Genomic DNA, 20,392 nt, shown 5'->3' with positions numbered 1-20,392 from the left:
TAGGAGATATTTCTCTGTCGTAGAGCCCCTGTCAGAACCTCACGTTTTCTCTCTAGACTCTCTTTCTCTCTCATATTAGTTTGTGAAGGATATTGCTCGAGAGAAATGCTCTCTCACTTTCTCTCACTACAAAAGGGCGGGGTTGTCTTCCTTCACATGCAGTTCTGCGTGCATGATTATGAAAAGTAGAGGGAAAGGCTTTTCCCCCAACAGCTGGGATCCTGCATCAGTCTGCATCTGCACCTGCACCTTCACCCCACCCCACCCCACCCCTGCCCTCTCTCTCGAACTACCACCATTATCTCTCCTGTGTACATGTTCCACCTCGACCACTGCTCTTTCTGTTCATGTTCCACCTGATAAAGTATTACTATTTTTTTTTTCTTTGTTTTGGGTAATTTAGTGGTAATGACGAGCCTCTACCCGTTTTTTAAACCCTAGGTCTTAGCTGGGGCGCTACCATCACGACCCCAACCCCATTCTCAAGTATCACTATTCTCTCTTTTATCTGTATACTCCATCTCAACAACTGCCCTATCTCTCTCTCAAGATGGCAAATGGAGGGAGGGTGGTGCTGGTGCTCGTGCAGACAAATGCAATTCCGGTTTTTATCCCCCCTAAAGCACTGCCACATGTAATACTAGGGCCTCAACGATCTTCTCTTTTTCTGTTCTACAGAGAGAGAGAGAATTTTCAAGAGAGAGAGCGACTTTAACCATTGTCATTGCCAGGTCATCCTCATTTCTCTTTGACAATAGATCTGTAACCTATCTTTTTCTTTTTACTGTGGTGCAGGTGTTCACTCCTATTCCTCTCCTTCCAATAGAGAGCAACTTCTTTGTCCAAGAAATTAATTTCTTTGATTTTGAACTTATAAGAAGGAAGAATATAATCTCCAAATGAATTCTAGAGCTTAGCCATTGTTTCTCTTATTCTTGCCACATAGGAAGTTTCTTTTATGCAGGATTGTCCATTTAAGTGGTGGCAGAGCAAGTTTGAAGTTTGAACTTCACCGAAAAGTGATCAGAGTTTCAGAGGCTGGCACATCCAAATATCACTTGATAAAGCCAAAATCTGGTAATTTAATTTTTTTTTTTCATTCAAAATCATGACAATTCTATTCGAATAGTTTGCTAATCCCTTTGTGAAGTATTTCTCCATACAAAAAAAACTCTTGGAACTAGTGTTGGAAATGTGGCCAGTCAGGTATTTTTTTTCTTGAGAATTTGTTTTGCAATAATATTACAAAATCCAATATGTGAAATTTCTGTTAACATGAGGCAGTGTTATATAGTAAAATTTATTTTTGAGCTTTAATACAACGCTGCACTAGAGGGAAAACCTAGTGCCATTAGAGGGAAAATCCGGTATGTTTGGAATCTTTGTGAAATTTGTTTTTTATTTTATATTATAGATATATAAAGTTTATTTAATTTTTAAATTTATTTTATTAACTTGTAGGAATGTTGGGATGATATTTTATTATGTGAGTTGGACTAATGGCAGGCTTATTACATAGGATTAATAATTTGGTGACAACTTCTTAATCCTAATTGCTGCAATTAAAGGAACTATAGCAAGAGTTAGACTTGGATCTCAACTGCTAGAGACCATAATATAAGAGTTACAAAAGAAATATCTTCTCTATAAGAGGAGGTTAACTCTTCAAGAGAGTTTTAGAGAAATAGATAGAGAATGATGAAAGAGATTTACAAGGCGAATGAGATTCTGGGAACTCTCAAGCTAGCCTGTTATCGGATGCTTGGTATATGGGATTTGGTATGGAACCTTATGTCCTTTGTATGATTTAAGGATAGCTGCAAGAAATAAGTTGTTCATTGATTTATTTGTTTGCATATTGATTTTTGGATATTATTTCTGGTTTTTATGTTTTGTATTGGGACGAACAACTAGGACCTTTGTTTGTAGATCAAGCTTTTGTTGAGGTATTGTTCTATTGACCCAAAACTTAGAGCACAAAATTTACTGAAATGGAGCAAAAAATACATTTTTGAAGAGTCGTTCAAAAAAAAAAAAAAAACATATTTGAAGAGATTCTTGTACATCACTTGTTTTATGTTTACTCAACCAAAACCATACTCATGACTAGGGATTTCCATGTCCCAGGTATCAAAAAATTAAAAGAAATGGGGTCTAAATTTGAAGTGATGCATGAAAGGAACCTATAAATCCTGCATCTTGCTTTCTTTTCAGTTTATTGTATGCGCACTTATTGGGAAGGTGGTTTCATGTGTTGATAACACAATTATTTGTTCTCCATAATTATAAATGCTTTCGCATGCATGTTTCAAACATGACAAGAATTGAATGCTTGACAAATCCATAATGTGCAAAAGGCCCAAGTTGATTCCAATTACACTTGTATTCTCATTGTAGTGGCTGTGTGGGTTTCAAACTTTCAATATAAATGGGGAAAACTGTGCAGCTCAATGGAGCACATCCCTATAGAATATTAAATCTTCACTAACCTTTGATAGTTTTTTTGGGTAGATCTGGGGAATACGGGCCGCTAACTGTGTTTTTAAAAATAATTAGTGGTTTTCGAATGCAAACTTAGACCGGTAGTTGAGGTTCAAGTGGTGCTACCACCACGACCTCAACCCCATGATTCGACCCCAACTAATTTTGAGAGCCAATGACTTTTTAATCTTCAACTATCCGTGGTTAATATGCCTAGATCCACTAAACTTCCCAATAGGAAACAAGAATATTTTATCTTGTTGGCACTTATCGAGTCCCTTGGGTAAGGGAACACCAATGGCCTAAAGGCATTTGAGCTTCTATTTTTTCTCTCATTACACCATTTTGTTGTGGTGTATAAAGCATGGTGGTATGGTAAATTGTACCATGTTTTTATAAAACTTTATAAGTTGGATCAATATTCACCTCCTTTATATGTTCTATGATGTGTCTACCTAGCTTATTTTCTACTTCAGTTGTATACTCTTTTAATATTTTTAATGCATCTGATTTTCTATTAATAAGGTATACATCAATGTTCTTACTCAAGTGAGTCACTCAAACTCCATAGTAATGAGCACCACAAGTTAAAGAAAAAGGTCAAAAAGATACAAAGTTAAATGGAGAAAGGTTTTATCCTAAAAAAACAAAAAACAAAAAACTAAAAAATTAAAAGGAGGGGGATTGTGGCCAGCATGCCCTAGGAAGATAGAGGGTCCTGGGTATGTGGCCAAACACTAGTTGCATTTCTCCCTCTCTCTCTCTCTCCCTCTCTCTCTCTCTCTCTCATTTCTTCTCCTCACATGGAACTATAGTTGAGGCTTGTTGCCTTCAACCTATTGATGTGATCAAGAGCAGGTTCCAGCTTGATACCGATGGTGTTAAGGGAATTCTCCATCGTGGTACCACAATTTCAAGAACATAGGGAAATTTTAAACCATTTGCGACTCATCTAACCCTAAAATACACAATAGGAAAGGGGCAAGTTTTTTGTTTAAGTCTACATTTGCAGCTACAAAGACTGGGAAGCTCAGCAATGAATTGAGAATGACATATGGATTTGGGGTAGGAGTGTTCGAGACTCTCTTAATGTTACCCCATTTGACGTCTCTCTCCATCTCTCTCTCCTTAGCTCTCTCTACCTACCTCACAGATCTTCCACTCATTCTGCCTCTAATCCCTCTTTCTCATATCAGTAATAGAGAGTTGACAAAAAGAATAAACTTTTGTCCCCTTTTAGAGAAAGAGGGGGGGGAAAGAAAGGGGGTGAAAGAGAGAGAGCATGTCTGGCTTTTAGTGAGATGAAAGGGGGCTTTGGCCCCCATTTTAGAGAAAGAAAAAGGGGGGGAGAGAGAGAGACAGAGAGGTGAGGTACAACTCACCTCAGCCTTGTACCATGGCCAAAGTAACCTGCCCAAGTCCAACAATATTTGGTCGAGTTTGTTGAATCCCAGGCGAGTACATGGAGTATTCGCTCTAGTACCTCTTGGGGGTACTCGGCCTTGCCCTAACTCAGTCGAGTCCCGATTCACTGAGACACACAATCATATCTAAAAAACTCATCTATCAATATGATGAAATAATCTATGCCTCTATATGTTTTTATATTTAATGGTTCACATATTTCAGACTGTAATGCTAAGAAGTTCATTGGACTATTTTTCTTTAGAAAAAGGTTTCCTAGTTAATTTACCTGAGAGACATTGCTAACAAACTTGAAAATTAATTTATCTCAACTTAAGAAGTAAAACGTTTCTAGCTAAGTTATGATTTTATTTTTATTTATAGGTCCCAGCCTCAAATGCCATAAGTTTGAGTCATTCACAACATGAATATCAAAAGAAGCATCCATATAAGCAGAATAATATGGCTTTTTATTAAAATCCATTTGATACAAAACTATCAACTTTTGTTCTCCTTGCCAACTTTTGATGGTGCTTAGCAATTGTAACATGAACCTTATTTCGTAACCCTTTTCATCTAGCCTAGGAACAAAAACCAGATTGTGCCTCATATTTTGTGCATACAAAGTTTCAATAATGAGGACATTCATTTCTTGAGGCAAACACTGCTTGAATGTCCCGACACAGAGCACATCATAATAAGTGTCATTCCCAATATATTTATGATGGTTGTTGGCTGCCTCTCCTTCACTCGAATAAGTCCTTGACTCTTGAAACATGTTGAGTGGAGGCATAGTCACTCCACCAATTCTCTAGGTCATGGTTAGGAGCCAAAGATTCAGAAACAAAGGACATCGTCTTTCCACTTATTTTGGTTATTCCAGCATTATTATTATTTTGATTTTAAAATTTATTTTCCAGTTTGGTACGATTAAGCTTACGCCCAAGTTCATTACAATAAAAACATGTCTTTCATTTGGCTGCTGCTTTTGATTTTTGAAGTTTTTTTCTTTTCCTTTATACCTATTATTTTTTTGCCCATTATATTATTAGGTTTAGTAGGGTTTTGGGTAGAGGAACTATTGGCAAAGCTGAACTCATTGTACTTCTACCTAGCTCTTCTCTCGGCTTCAATACTAATATGCATAGAAAGATTTAATATGGTTATACCATATGAAGAGTGGTTCAAAGCAAGCTTCTAAGAGGGGGAAAGGCTATTTAGGAAAATAGAAACTTGTATGCGTTTGTTGGGGGTGCTGTTTGGACACATAAATCTCATATAAAGCACAAGAAATCAGCAAATGGGATTAATTCAATGTGCAAATTGAATAGTCGTCAAATGAATGCAAGTTTACGAGACAAAAAGACCTTATGGATGGTCAATTAATATACTATCTGTGGAAATACCTCCAAAGATTACTACAAATGGGACTTTCCCTACAAGACCTCATATGCCTTGAATGTTCTGCAATTAATTGTCATATATATCAACTGTCGGGCATACTCAGGGATTGTCTCAAAATCTCATTTTGAGACTAAATTATGGGATCAATTATCCGAGGGCCATTATATGCACCTCCGCTCTATATAAGGGAAGTTTAGATATAAGTTGGCAAGTTTTGAGGAATTTTGTCAGTTAAAGACACTGAAACAATCGAATATACTCAGCGGTTGTCACAAATCGCTAATTGAGACCAGATGATGGGATCAATGATCCCAGGGCCAATATATGCCTCCCTACCCTATGAAAACCTCATCATGTCATATTCAATTGAGATGAAACTTCACATATGACAATTGTAGGTCACTATATGTCTTCAGTACAAAATTCACCAGATTTGGACATCGTCTGATAGGATCTCACAACCCACTGTCTATTCAGCAGGCTTAACGAACGAAATCATCCTTTGTGCATGTAAGTTGACCTTTAACAGTCTAGAAGATCATATTTGGGGTTGAATAACTCCTTCTTAAGGTTCTAGTCATATGACAATGGGTTTGGTGCCTGTGTCGACATCTTTGGCAGTAAGCTCCTATGGACATTGTTTGTTACGGCGCCATACAGCAGCCAAAAATATTTTTCAATTAAAGCTCCCATCATGTTTCAGGCTGTGGTGTGGTCCTCAAGAGCTCTAATTAGGTCATTTTTCATAAAACTTAACATGGTTATCGTTGCCACTTTTATCATCTTCCAACCACTAGTCTAGTCTTCCTCTTGCCTAACCATTAGCATTAGGTTTTAAAGTAGGCAAGTCTAACTATAGAATGTAATCCACCCTATTTTAGAGGAGAATATAATCAATTTTTCTTTTCTACATAAAAAAAATTTGTTCCATTGAGTTTTTCAAGTTTTTATAACTCCACCATAAGTAGCCTAAATGCCATTTTATTTGTGTAGGTTTAGGATGCTAAAGCGTTGGATCAAATATAACAAAGCAAATAAAAGCAATCAAAATAAAGTAATATCTTAAATTAGATTTGAGTTTGAAATGGATTGACCGCTTTATCAGGATCAATGATTTACCAATTTCCTTGGTTGCATTTTTTTTAGATATCCAAACAATTGGTGTAGGCTTTTTGTCAAAACGACTGGCGCGATTATTGCTTGATCCAATTAACTTCCAAAAACATATCAGCCATTGAACAATGTCCCAAACAACTGATTTTTTTAGTTGTATGGATATTGGCTCGGGGTGCAAATCAAGTACACATCAGTCACAAAATGAAGGCCCGAAGTCCGTTGATTTGGGTGAAGAAAGAATCACCAAATCAATCAGGAAACAAATGCCCCAAACCGCTGATCTTGGTTGAGAAATAAATAACAAATTTACTGTCCTCTACCAAAAAGACCATGGGAGAGAAAAAAAACAAAAATTGGAAGTTGAGTTCCCTTTTACTTTTCTTTTGAGACACCATTTCTAGAGAGAAAACTGATGTGGGTATAAAAATAGAAATAAATGAAGGTAAGGAAGTGATGTGGAGGTCTTTCCCATGGGTTTTATTCTTTATCAAGAGAACCTAATTTAGTAAGAAAAATAATAATATCACAGTGACCCGCCCCCGGTTTAATCTAATCGGTGGACCGAGCCCCATTTTTGTTACCACGGGAACTAGCAGCAGTAACCTGAAGGACCTTGTAAGTTTTCCTCCAGCAGGGCACCTATACGATGTTAGAATTCTTGGGAGCATATATAGAGATAGAAGAAGGGATAACATAACATTTACGTGGTTCAGGCTAAAGCCTTACGTCTACGGATCCAAAGCCCCAACCGGCTACATCTTCACTATTTTGGATGAATGTTTACATCAAAAAGTTTTTCTATATATAAAAGACAGTCACACAATTACAGGATAAATATGGTATGATTCTTGGAGGTAGGTAAATAGTAGGAGGCTTTATCACCAAACTAACTTGACGTTTATCTTCTAAATACCTAATCCAAGAGATATATACTCATACATCCATAATAATGTATATCAATATGAACCCGAGATATCCGAGATATCTATATCTTAACACTCCCCATCAAACTCCAGATGTCACATTTTGAGTTTGAAGAATACTAAGTTGCCCAAAAAAACTCTATCACTAAAATCCATTATAAAATTCACAAGTTACCATAGTCTTCCAAGAAACAACCTTTATTGGGCTCTCTACTTTCTTCTAGGTATTTTTTCTCTCTAAGGCTTTCTTCTCTCTCAGAGACTTCTTTTCTTTCTAGATGCTTTTTCTCTCTAAAAGAAAATGATCATCACACAAGATTGAGCAACATAAAACTCTATCATCCAATAAGATTGAGTAACGAAAAACTCAATCATTGAAACATAGGCATCTTGAACAAACAGGATCGAGTAAACTCAATCATTACACATGATGGAGTCACGGAATCTCCATCATCAGACGGGATCAAGTAACGAAAAACTTGATCATCAACCAGGATCGAGAAATTCGATCATCTTCATATCCTCATCTGGAGACAAAACTCTTGATCATCAATCAGGATTGAGAAATTCGATCATCTTCATATCCTCATCTGGAGACGAAACTATTGATCATCAACCATAACGTCCCTTTGCATAGTAGTTGGACTAATCCAGTATCAGAATTTTCTTGTCCACATACCAGTTATATTAGAGATGTTGACTTCATCTCATCTCCATATCTCTTATACTCTCCCCCTCCAATTGGGTGTGGATACGAAGAAACACCCAACTTGCAAAATACAAATTTTTTTTTCTTTTGAGTAAAATCATATCAAAAAAAAATGCCAATGAAATTGGACTTCTAGACAATAACCCACATCTTAAAAAAAATACCACCTTTTTTTTTTTTTTTTCTTCTTTAGTTCATTTTTTTCTTTTTTTTTTTTTTTTTTTTAGAATACACACCCTGAGATCGACATTCAGTCAATCATAACCACTCCACAAATCTTCTTCAATCGCCCTCTCAGGAGAAATCCCACCTAAAATCAATTCCCCAATGTTGATCTCCTTCTCTGTGTCTCTAGAAAGCAACCAAGGAGAACTCCTGAATCTGAAGAAGATAGTGATGCCACATGCTAGTAGGACTCCCCACCACGGCAACTAAAGATGGTCATTGTAATATTCACAAGCAAAAATAGCAGCCACAATATTAAGTATAAGGGTAACAATGAACCACCATTCTTGAACTTGCTCATATTAGGACATGAGTTTTGTATGAATATCCATCATCTTCTCTTGGAATGTAGTCTTGCTTATTTGCAATAGTTCCCAGCCAGGAAAGTACAACACATGAAAGCGAGAGAAGCGAAACCAATGCCATACATTAGCACAAAGAATGTTTTGAGCATCCAAGCTTTAGAATATGTTTCTCTTTCCCCTAAAGGACCCCAAACACCATCTCCTTCTCGTTCTACGGATTCTTGCTCTCTACCTCTAGGTTCTTTTACTTGATACCACGATCTGAGAAACTGGAAACAAACGCTCGATGCTTGAGAGACGAATAACGGAATTGTGAACCTTGCTTTGATACCATGTTAGAATTTGTGGGAGCATAGAATATATAATGGAGAGAGAATTTGTTGAGTCCAATTTGTTGATTCGAGGCCTATAGCTGGTTGTATCTCGCCTCAATGTAATATTCAGATGTGATAGGAATCGGTTCATTCCTGTGAACAATGCTTCAGGAACACTGGCAATGCATTCTACATATGGTTTCCCCACATATATAATTACTTTGTCTGTCAGGTAAGTTGCCATTATGAAATCGTGCTCTACAACAAAAGCAATTTTTTTGGAATGAAGAATAAGTCGCCATTATTAAATCGTGTACAACAAAAGCAATCTTGTTGGAATGAAGAATATATCTCCGTTGAGGCCACAATCCTTGCTCTGATACCATGTTAGAATTCGTGGGAGCATACATAGAGATAGAAGAAGAGAGAACACAACATTTACGGTGGTTCACACCGAAGGCTTACGTCCACGGATCCAAAGCCCCAACCGGCTACATCTTCACTATTTTGAATGAATGTTTACATCAATAAGTTTTTCTATACATAGAGGACGGTCACACAATTACAGGACAAATATGGTATGATTCTTGGAGGTAGGTAAATAGTAGGAGGCTTTATCACCAAACTAACTTGACGTTTATCTTCTAGATACCTAATCCAAGAGATATATACTCATACATCCATAATAATGTATATCAATATGAATCCGAGATATATGAGATATCCATATCTTAACATACGAAATGCCCCCATGGGATAGAGTAGCAAAAAATGCGAAAAACCGGTTCTTGTCATTTTCTATGTATTCGATCTTTCAGGGGGATATAACCTTAGCTAGCTAAGTCAGAACAGTCCTACAACTACAAGTAGTAAAGCGCTCGAAATGAAGGGATGCTTGTTCAGTTCAAACTTCCTCTAAGCCAGAACCTCTCTCCTACAGGCATCCGGCATAAGACGATTTTCTCAATGGAGGGATTCCTGAGGTTCTAGGTTATCCAAATAGGGATGAGAAATTAAAAAAAAAGAGGATGTCCACCCTGGCAGTCCATGAAATAAAAGCTCTCTCCAACCTTGGAGAGAGAGAGGAATCGAACTCGTTGTTTTGGATAGAGGAATTCGATTTTGGAAATTGTTTCACGTGACAGGGACTGCATTTCTACATTTGCAATCCCTGAGGTATAAAGTATCCATCTTAAAGATGGATGCAAATAGGTGGTCCATCTAAAAATAATTGAAACTAACGGTCCAAATGTTTTTTTAATAGAATCTTTATTTTAAATTTTTAAAATTTTTTAAATTTTTTAAATTTTTTAAATTTATTTTTTTTTTTATATTCATGATCTTTATGTTAGTGATTACATTCTTTAAAAATTAGGTCAAAAAATCCAACTTAAAAATAGATTTTTAAGAGGTTACTCATTTCTATATAGACTCATAGAAACCGTGTCTTTTGTTTCTTGAGGAGCTATTGCTAGTGAAAATGATATCATCAACATATACGAAAATAATCATAAGGGAGTCAGCCTTGTATCAAATACCAAAAGTGGGGACACCCACTCTGAATGGGCTAGTATTTGAGTCCTGAGCCTAAAGACTAGACTTAGAACCTAGTACCAAATCCTCAGCCTAAGTTTCCTTATCCCATGGGAAAATAATCTAACTTGAAATGCCATTGTGGATAACTTGACCGAATAGTCCATAGCACCGTGAACTACCATACCCCACACTACCTATACCACTAAGACATCTTGAAATCTCAACCAAAACTTTACCTTAAACTTATGCAAAATCATCTATTACTTCTTAAACTTGGGGTCAATATGCCCATAAGTGGTTGACGATAGGGCCAAAATCCCACAAGTCCAACTATTGTTGATCAGCCCTTGGAGCTTGTTTAATCCCATAAAGTGCCTTGCGAACTATGCAGACGTTCGAGGGACACAATGGATCCACAAAGCCTGAGGACTGTTACATATAGACCTCTTCTTGTAAAAACGGTGGCAAATGGCATATTTCACCTCCAGTGGCCGTCAGAGATAGCCAAAGCAAGAATCGTACTGTGTTTCACCACCAACCTAATCATATCACTATAATCAAGGCCCACATGTTGATGAAATCCTTTTGCTACAAGGTAAGCTTTATGTGAACAAGCCACCCATCAGCAATGCCTTTTTAAGTTTGAAAGCCCATTTGCACATGATAATATTCACATTGGTTTTAAGTGGGACAATTGATCTAAGTTCCACTTTGTATGAGAGCATTAAACTCATCTACTACGACATTGCACTAGTTCGGGTTTTTGTTAGCTTCAGTTGCCATGACATTGCACTAGTTTGGGTTTTTGTTAGCTTCAGTAAAGCATGATGCTTCACCCCAAGTGGTGAGGTTTGGAAGGAGAGCACCTGAAATGGGATGATGAGTGGAACCTAGCATGCGAAGCTTGGGGATGACCTAGTGACCATTGGATAGATTGTTGTGGATCAATACTAGATGATATTGAAGGAGCAGCGACTTGGGAGACCACTGGTGGGTCCTCAAGAAATCTTGGTGGCCTCAGGGGCGACACAAATAAATCTCTAGGTGGAAGAGAGATACCACTGTCAGATGATGGCAAATATGAGGAAGAAACAATGGGTGAGTCACCGTCATGGCCACTAGTGGTGGGAAAGTTACAAGACGGTCTAGTAGCAGGAATTAGGCACACGTGAGTTGTGGACCCAATAGTGGTTTTTGATGGAGGTGATTGTGTCGTAGAGAAGGATGCAAATGGTAGGGGTGGCAGCGGGTCAGGTCTGGGCCAGATCCAAAAATAAATAAATAAATAAGTATATATATATATATATATATATATATATATATATATATATATATATATATATATATATATATATATATATATATATATATATATATATATATATATATATATATATATATATATATATATATATATAGTGAGATTAACCTAGTAGCTCATATAAACATATGAGTCTAACGGCCCAGATTAAATCTAGGTCGATCTGAAGGTCACGACTTCATTTTGTGTTTGAATTTTATTTATTTTTTTACAAATCTAAATAACTTGAAATTTTAGGCGTCAATTCTTCTCATCAAGGCGCACCCAATAAAATTATTTAAAAAATAATTCTTAAAAAATAAATCTACCAAAATACCCTCGAAACATTTCATGGGTATTTTAGTCAATTTATTTCTTGCAAATTATTTTTTTTACATTTTTATTAGGTTCTCTTATTTTTGAAGAATACACTTCTAGCATACCATTATATTTGATTAATGGTTGTAATATACGGATATAATTAAGGCAAAATAAGATTATTATAATAAAAGGGATAACTGAAATATCAATAACAAACCACGATGTGTGTGTGTGATCACCTAATTTAATACTGAAGACAAGTTTAAACTGCATTAGATCATTAGATCTTATCACAGATTACAAACCATAAACAAACTGTTACAAATTATAATTAAATTGACTGAAATAAACAAACTGTAAAATATATGAAACAAATCTTACAGTGAAAACATAAACAAACACTTACAGCTTACAGATACAATAACTGGAGAATAACTTCCAGTATAATGGGAGTGTATGGAAGTTACAGTCACACATTTAAACTAAGATAGGAAACTGAGATGAAAAGATAAGAGAGAACCTGGTTGTGATGTATCAAAAAGATAGGGAAAACCTGGATAGCATGAGACAGGTTCTGGCTGTGAGGTCAGGACAACAGTCGTGGTCGAGAGAGAGAGAGAGAGCAGAGAGAAAGCAGAGAGATGAATGAAGAGAGCGGAGAGAGCAGAGAAAGAAGAACTCGAGACCTTCCTTGAATGAGGAAGGGACCTTCCTTTTATATGCTAAGGTTGGGATAACTTAGCGAGGAAGCAAAGGAAATGAGATGACTTGATGTGACCAAAAAGGGGAAGAAGAGACTTAAAGCAAAAAGAAAAAGACAAAAGAAACATAAAGTAAAAAGGAAAAGACAAAAGAAAAAAGAAAGATGCTTAAAACGGCATCTTGAACAGTAGTTTTTGTCGTCTTTTGTCGGCAGCTTTGTCGTATGTGTCGGCAGCTTTTGTCGTATATGTCGGCAACTTTGTCGCATATGTCGGCAGCTACAGTAGAGAGCATCTTGTATAGTATATGTGGTGATATCTATGAGGTGACATGGTACTATAGAGCATCTTTATGGCCTCTGGCTGAATTCATTGGGGTCTTTTTTTTCTGGGTTTGTTTCTTCTTCTTCTGGGTCTGCTTCTTCTAGTGGGAAATATTTATTGTTGTGCAATGGTGATGATTGTACGGTTTCATCTGATGAAACCGGTTTTCTTTCTGCTTCTGTGAAGATTTCCTTCATTTGTTGTTCTAAGGTTTCTTTGGAAGCTTTTGGGTTTGATTGGAGCATATTGCATAAATATGTGAGAAAGTCAAATGAAGTATTGGTTGTATTATGTTCACTTGGACTTGGGTCATATATGGGTTTTTTTGGAGGTATTCTTTTGGGAATGATGATTGTGGGGTCCATATTAAAGATGTCCCACCATTTAACTGAGATGGTTTTGCCCAGTCTGGGAATATAGGTATGGTCGGCTGTATTATTAACAGAGATTGAGTATTCCCATTTCATAATCCATGGGAGTTGGTATAGTGCAACACAGTATAGGTGATTGTCTGTATTATTATCACTATTATTGAATCTCACAAATTGTTCCTGCACTTTTTGGAAAGCAGGAGGTAAAATTGCAGTAGTTGATCCCCAAACTAAAAACCAATTTTTAAACCAGTTAGGGAATCGTTCGAAAATAGGTAACCGAAACTGAATATACCAACTATGGGTATTGTTTGGATTTTGTTAATAAAACATTTTATGTCATGCTTCTATGTATTCGGCATATTTATAATACTTGTATGAAAAATCAGGATTATGTAATTTCTTCCCTTGAGCAGGATTGCAACCCCACTCATCATAAGAGAGTAATTTCTTAATCTGGATTTTGGAGTATGCAATTACTCTAGTATTTTGTTGGTAGTAATGGACAACAGATATGGATCTTGTTTCCATGAGAATTGCTTCATAATATTCTCTAGTTTTGACTCCATTGGTTGGATTCAAATGGTTTATCAAGTATAATGGAGCAAGTTTGATAGGGTCCATATTTGTATGGTGATCATCAATGGTAATGTCCATAAGGTAGGCTCTTTCAGGCTTCTGATTTGATTTGGACTGTGCTTGAGAATAAGCGGGAGTAGATGTATTAGCTTATGGGTAAGTAATTTGGTGAATAGGAGAATTGGAAGGTGAAAGGGTTGCCAAAGGCGGATATTCACCTTCAAATGGTATTATATTCAGTGGGCGTTTCTCATTGCAAGAATTGCTACGAGAACCCATGAGAGTAGGTGGATTGGATAGAGTAGTACTATTTTTATTAGCTGCAAAGAGCTGTAGTGCAAGTGATAGTGGTGATTCTTCGTCGTTGGCGTCAGTGTTGCCCCCCTATAAAAATTTACGGGTAAAAAAATCAGGAAGAGAATTAGAAGACCCGGGAAGATGTTCAATAGTGAAATCAAAGGCGGACAGGATAGCCTGCCAACGGGCAAAGATTTGTTTAGCAACAAGATTTTGAACATCTTTTTGCAGAATATCTTTAGCTGCTTTGCAATCAGTTCGAATAAGAAATTGTCGATTGAGAATATCACTTTGAAATTTCGTAACACAATGGACGATGGCAAGTAATTCTTTTTTTAACCATAGAATAGTTTTGCTGGGTTGGGTTCCAGGTTTTAGAGGTATACCTGAGGAGTTGTTCCTTATTATCAATACGTTGTTTGAGAATACCACCCAAGCCCAATTCTGAGGCATCACATTCTATTATTTTGAAAGCAGTAGGATGGGGAAGAGAAAGGCAAACAAGGGTTTTTACCTTTTGTTTGATTAGTTAAACTGCTTTAGTATGAATATTTGTCCATGGTAAAGGATGCTTTTTTAATCTATCATGTAAAGGCTTAGCGTTTATAGCAAGATTCGGATAAAAATCACTAACATAATTTAAACATCCTAAGAACCTTTGAAGTTCTTTCTTATCAAGTATTTGATCAGAGAATTTATCAGTAAATTGTATGGATCTATCTATAGGAATAATAGTGCCATGATGAATATTGTGTCCTAGAAACCTAATATTGGTTTTAAATAAAGTTATTTTTCTTGTCGATACAACTAATCCAGCATTCTGGATGGCATGAATAAAAGTATTAATATGTTTAATATGTTGATCTATAGATTCAGAGAAGATCAAAACATCATCAATATAAACTATCATAAATTGATAATAAGCGTTAAAGACATCATTCATTATTTTCTGAAATTCTGATGGAGCATTTTTTAAACCAAATGGCATTACATTCCATTCATATTGTCCAAATGGTACATTAAATGTTGTTTTATATTTATCTTGTTCTTGAATTTGTATTTGCCAATATCCAGATTTCATATCAAATTTAGAAAAGATACAAGCATTGGCTACTCTATCTATTAAATCTTTTTTATTGGGGATAGGATATCTAATCCATCTTAATACTTTATTGAGAGGTTTATAGTTAATAACTAATCGAGGGACTCCTCTTTCTTTTTCAGCATTTTTATTGACATAAAAAGCTGCACAACTCCATGGTGATGAGCTTGGTTTTATTAACTTCTTTGTTTGGAGGTCATCAATCTCTTTTCTACACATATCTAATAAAGTAGTATTCATTTGTATTGGTCTCGCTTTTATAGGTATTTGTGTTTCATCAAATCCTTGTTCATATGGTAGACTAATATTGTGCTTTTTCCTTTTTCAAAAAGCATTGGGATGCTCACTACATATAGAGTTTTCTATTTGTTGTTGAATTAATTGAACCTTTTGTTGGATCAAAGGATCCTGTATTTGTTCTTCTATATACTTATATTTAATTTCTTGTTTTAAAGTACAAAGATATTTTTCTTTATTGTGTAATTGACTTTTGACATTATTGATTTCTTTTAATTTTGGTTTATGAATAAAATCAAAGTGTATCGGTACATTTTGATAATTCGAAGATATTCCTGTTTGATCAATTGATAAGGGATATAGAAGTGTAAGAAATGGGACTCCAAGTATAACTGCTTGGCTTAGTCCTTTGACCATAATAAATGGTGTATTAATACATTGGTTATTATTACAGACGGAAGCATTGGATAATTTATAATTGATAAAGAGTCTATTACCATCTGCAGTATTTAAGATTTGAGTTGTTTTGTCAAAATATTTTGATGGTACTAATCCTTCATTGATGCAATTAAGGTCAGCACCTGAGTCTATTAGGGCTGAGGTTTGAAACTAATAATCGTTTGCAACGATTATAGTGACTTGAACAAACCATTTTTTAATCATAATTTTATCTATCAAATTTACAGAGGGAATTGTTACCAGATGAGGTTTGGCTTCTCAAGTTTCTGATATATTTTCTGGTGGATCAGGACTATATGTTGTAATAAGCTGATCGAATTCTAGTTCATCTGTATCTGACTCTTGTTGAGATAGATTTTGTAATTCTAAAGTCTTAATTCTATTTTTTAATTGATGTACTTCTTTTTTGACTTCTTTGATTTCTTGTTTTAAGTCTGAAATAGAAGGTTCTTTATGGTGAGAAGTATGTTGTTCACTTACTCTTTTCATAATAGAAGCAAAATTGTATTCATCAGGTGTTTAACTAATTGGAGGTGTTTTTGCTTTTGTTTTAGTTAGTGTAATAAATTTAGTGATTACAGATCTTTTTTCTTCTGGATCTGTAATTTTCTCAATAATATCTAATATTAGATTATCTTCTTGAGTAAGCATATGAAGATTATGTGTAGGTATAGGGCAGGTACAATTTGATTCTTTTATTGGATTGGATGATTCTGTGTCTGTAGAAGAATCTGAGTAATCAGATGATTCTGTCCATAATCGGTCATCATCCTAGATATGTTCGATATGTGATTCAGTAGAATTTGAAGATATGGAATCATAATTTATTATGTTATATAATTTTGTTTTAATTGAGTCATCTAAATGTAATGATTCTATTTTCTTTTTTAATTTGCATTAGTGTTTATAATGACCAACTTTTCCACATTTATAACATACTAGAAGTTTCTTTTTATTTTTTGTATTTGGAGAGAATTTTTTTATAAACTTTTGTTTAGATTTTTTATATTGTTTATGTACTTTATTGGATTTGGATTTATATTTGTCTTTATATTTTTTCTTTTTCTTATATAATTTTTCAGGTGTATTTTTTCTATCTATATGGTATCCAAATTGTTCACAGAAATCGCCAAGTTCTTTACGCTTGGTAATTTGCTGTTTATCTAACTGCCTTTTGAATTTAAGATCAGTACATAAAGCTAATCCTTCAGCACATATTTCTGTTAAAAGTTCTCCAAGTGTATATGCTGAGTATACTATAATTCCATTATGTTTCTTTCTAAGTCTGTCTTTGACTTTTTCTGCAAATAAATAGGGTAGACCAGCAATAAATTTTTCTTTCCAATGGTCTAATTGACAATCTTCTCGTATTAGTAATCTTGAGAAAAAGACATCCTTATATCATTTATAATGGGATAATGTAGGACAACGAAGATTAGATAGCAGATCTTCTGATCTTGCTGCCAATAAGGTCATACTTCCTACAAAATGTAATGTAATAGTATATATTAAGGTGTTTACTGCATCAGTATAAATTATTTCTTGATTTTGCTCATTTCTGGCGATCAATTGTCTTGTATTGGTAAGGATTCTATTTTTAGTTTCATCATCTACATAAAAATCCCACCATCCACTTAACCAGCCAGTGAATCCATTGACTATTGCTTTAGCAGCCTCTTGGTCTGGGTTGCCTGCCATTTTGTTTGTAAAAGCAAACACTGTCATATGTCTCATGACATCTAGTATTTTTAATTCAGATAAACCGTCTATTGTCCAATTAACTATTGATCTTCCTGAATAGGAAACAACTTGTTGTATGGCATCTTCTTCAAGCTGGACATCAACAGGTGTAGGTCTTTTATAATATGGTAAAGCTGTAATTGGTTTCCATGTTTTACCATAGGCTATTCTGTTTATATCAATAGGTGTAGTATCCATAAAAGCATTTTCTTGGTTTTGTATGGTGTCTTCTATAATTGGTTCTTCCTCTTGGAGCATCATTGTTTCATGCTCTGGTATTTTGGATTTTCCTTTATCTAAAGATTCTGGTAATGGAACAGGTATATTTGGTATTGGAATACTGAGTTTGGGATAATGAATTCCTTTAATATCTAATTGAGCTAATTTGGCTATTAACTGATCCATTAAGGTTTTATTATTTTCACCAATATGAAATTTATTTTTATTAAGTTCTAGAGGTGGTTTGAACAGAACTGCTTTAGGAATAGAAGGAGTTACTTCCTTAGAAACTAATCTTTCTATATGTTCTGCTTGTTTTCCTAAAGACTACATGTATAAATTAGTATAATTGTTTTGTTCCACAATATGGGGAATAAGTTCTTGTTTTTTACTTATTTCTTTTGGTAGGACTTTATATGGTGTGGCAATTATATCATATAGAGATTGTGGTGGTTCTCCTTTACTTGATGGAGTTACTCCTTTGAGTATTATACTTTTTTCAGGAGGGTGTATACTAACAGTAGTAGTACCATCCGTGCTAATGTATGTTTTTTCTTCTAAGGTTTGAAGATTATCAAATGGATGAATGTTTATTTTATATTGAATACACATTTCTTGTAACCATATAAAAAATCCTTTTATTTCTCTTTCTTTTTTGAGAAATTTATTGTATTTTTTATGAAATAATTCGATTATCCTAGGTTGGAAGGTTTGAAGATACCATTCCCTAATTTTTTTATTTTCTAAGGAAAGATAATCTTTTTGAAGATAATCAATATTAATTTTCTTCTTTTTTCGTTCTAATTTACTAGCTAAATATGTTGCTATATATGCATCATCATATATATTATTAGTATTTATTTCTTCTTCTATATCATCTTTTATTTGTAATGTAAGTATTTGAAATTCCTCAATGTCTGGTTCAGATGTATATGTAGGAATGACTACATGATCAGCTGTTCTTTTGACTCCTTGTATTTGGAAGTCTGAAGATGGTATAGATGTTGAAGAAGAAGGAAGTATGATAACATCGGGAGTAGTATGATAGGATTTTCTAGCAGATATTAATGGTTTTTTATTTCTTTTCCTATTAATATCTAATCATCCTTAACTATAGACTGTTGGAATTTTATTTCAATATTTCCATCTGGATGTTCTATTATTTGGTTTGGAATATTATTTCTAGGTACTTCCATGGGTTGGTTTGCATGTTGTAATGCCCATGATTGAGGTAGACTGATATCGGACCAAGTAATTGTTTTGGGTACAATTGTATTTTATTTTTCTATGTTTGTTTGAAATAATATAGTTTGATCTTTTTTATCAGCCTGCATAATATTAAGACAAAGAGTATTCATGACCTTATAATAAATTTTGTATACTATTGCTAAATTCTGAGAACCATGTATCATATTAAATCCATGAGTTTTCAAATTTATAGATAATATATCTAATATGTTTGGGTCTGTTAAAGAAACAGAAAAATTTGGACAGCAATTAAAATATATTGGTCCACTACATAGGCTAGATTCTACCATGCCTAAGAATGAATCTGAGAAATTATTGTGTCTTGTATCTCTTAAGCATACAAGCACTGAGGTGTTTAACCCTAGTCGGGTTAAAGGTTTAACAGCTATTTGGATTAACCCAATGTGCAAATATTTATAATTATTCTCTTTATATTTTTCAATAATTTTTCTTGATAATAATTGAAAGTCTTCTTGATTTTGAGTTACAGATAGACTTTCTTCTACTGTTTTTATAGCATAACCTAATTTGAATTTAAATGATCCTTTGTGATAAATATATATATATATATATATATATATATATATATATATATATATATATATATATATATAATCAAAGGGCGCGGTTAGCAATACATATATTTTTAAAATGTAATTTGATCCTAATTGATAGAGAATATATAATCTTTAACATGGAGATCATGAATATGATAAGTAAATAAATTTTGAAAACTAAAAATAATGATTAAATTAAAACATTTGGACTGGTAGTTGCAATTATTTTTAGATGGGAAAAGTTTATACAGAGCCGAGGCTCTAAACAATCAAATTTGAGCCTATCTCAAAAATTTCACTAGAAGATGTTGTTTTGATGTTCAAATATCTTCAAATTAATCATCTTGACATCAAGAAGCATGGACATGAGAAAAAAATAGATTTCAAGTTTTGGAAATAATGTATTTTGTAACACATTTTTTTACCGTCAATTTTCAAGATTTTCAAGTTTTCAAAGATCTGTTGATCTACACTATTTTTTAAGCATTAAACTTTATAAATAAATATAAAAAGATATTTT

General features: G+C 34.4%; 1 long non-coding RNA gene across 4 annotated transcripts; it reads left to right on the top strand.

The window, feature by feature from the left end:
* The first annotated feature begins 308 nt into the window (after positions 1–308).
* On the top strand, positions 309–19,415 carry LOC148781326 (uncharacterized). 4 transcript variants are annotated; one of them, XR_016060037.1, is made up of 3 exons: positions 312–634; positions 796–1,077; positions 18,994–19,415. It is a non-coding gene; the product is annotated as an uncharacterized LOC148781326 (long non-coding RNA). The 4 variants fall into 4 exon arrangements; XR_016060038.1 differs by lacking the exon at positions 18,994–19,415 and adding an exon at positions 17,910–18,036 and having other exon boundaries at positions 332–634; XR_016060039.1 differs by lacking the exon at positions 18,994–19,415 and adding an exon at positions 16,336–16,503 and having other exon boundaries at positions 332–634.
* The last annotated feature ends 977 nt before the right edge of the window (positions 19,416–20,392 follow it).

This window comes from Amborella trichopoda, chromosome 7, assembly GCF_054954075.1.
Source record: "Amborella trichopoda isolate Santa Cruz 75 chromosome 7, AtrichopodaSantaCruz75HAP2 v2.0, whole genome shotgun sequence".
NCBI lineage: Eukaryota > Viridiplantae > Streptophyta > Magnoliopsida > Amborellales > Amborellaceae > Amborella > Amborella trichopoda.
Note: the sequence above shows the minus strand (reverse complement) of the source record. Positions and strands in the feature narration are given on the sequence as shown.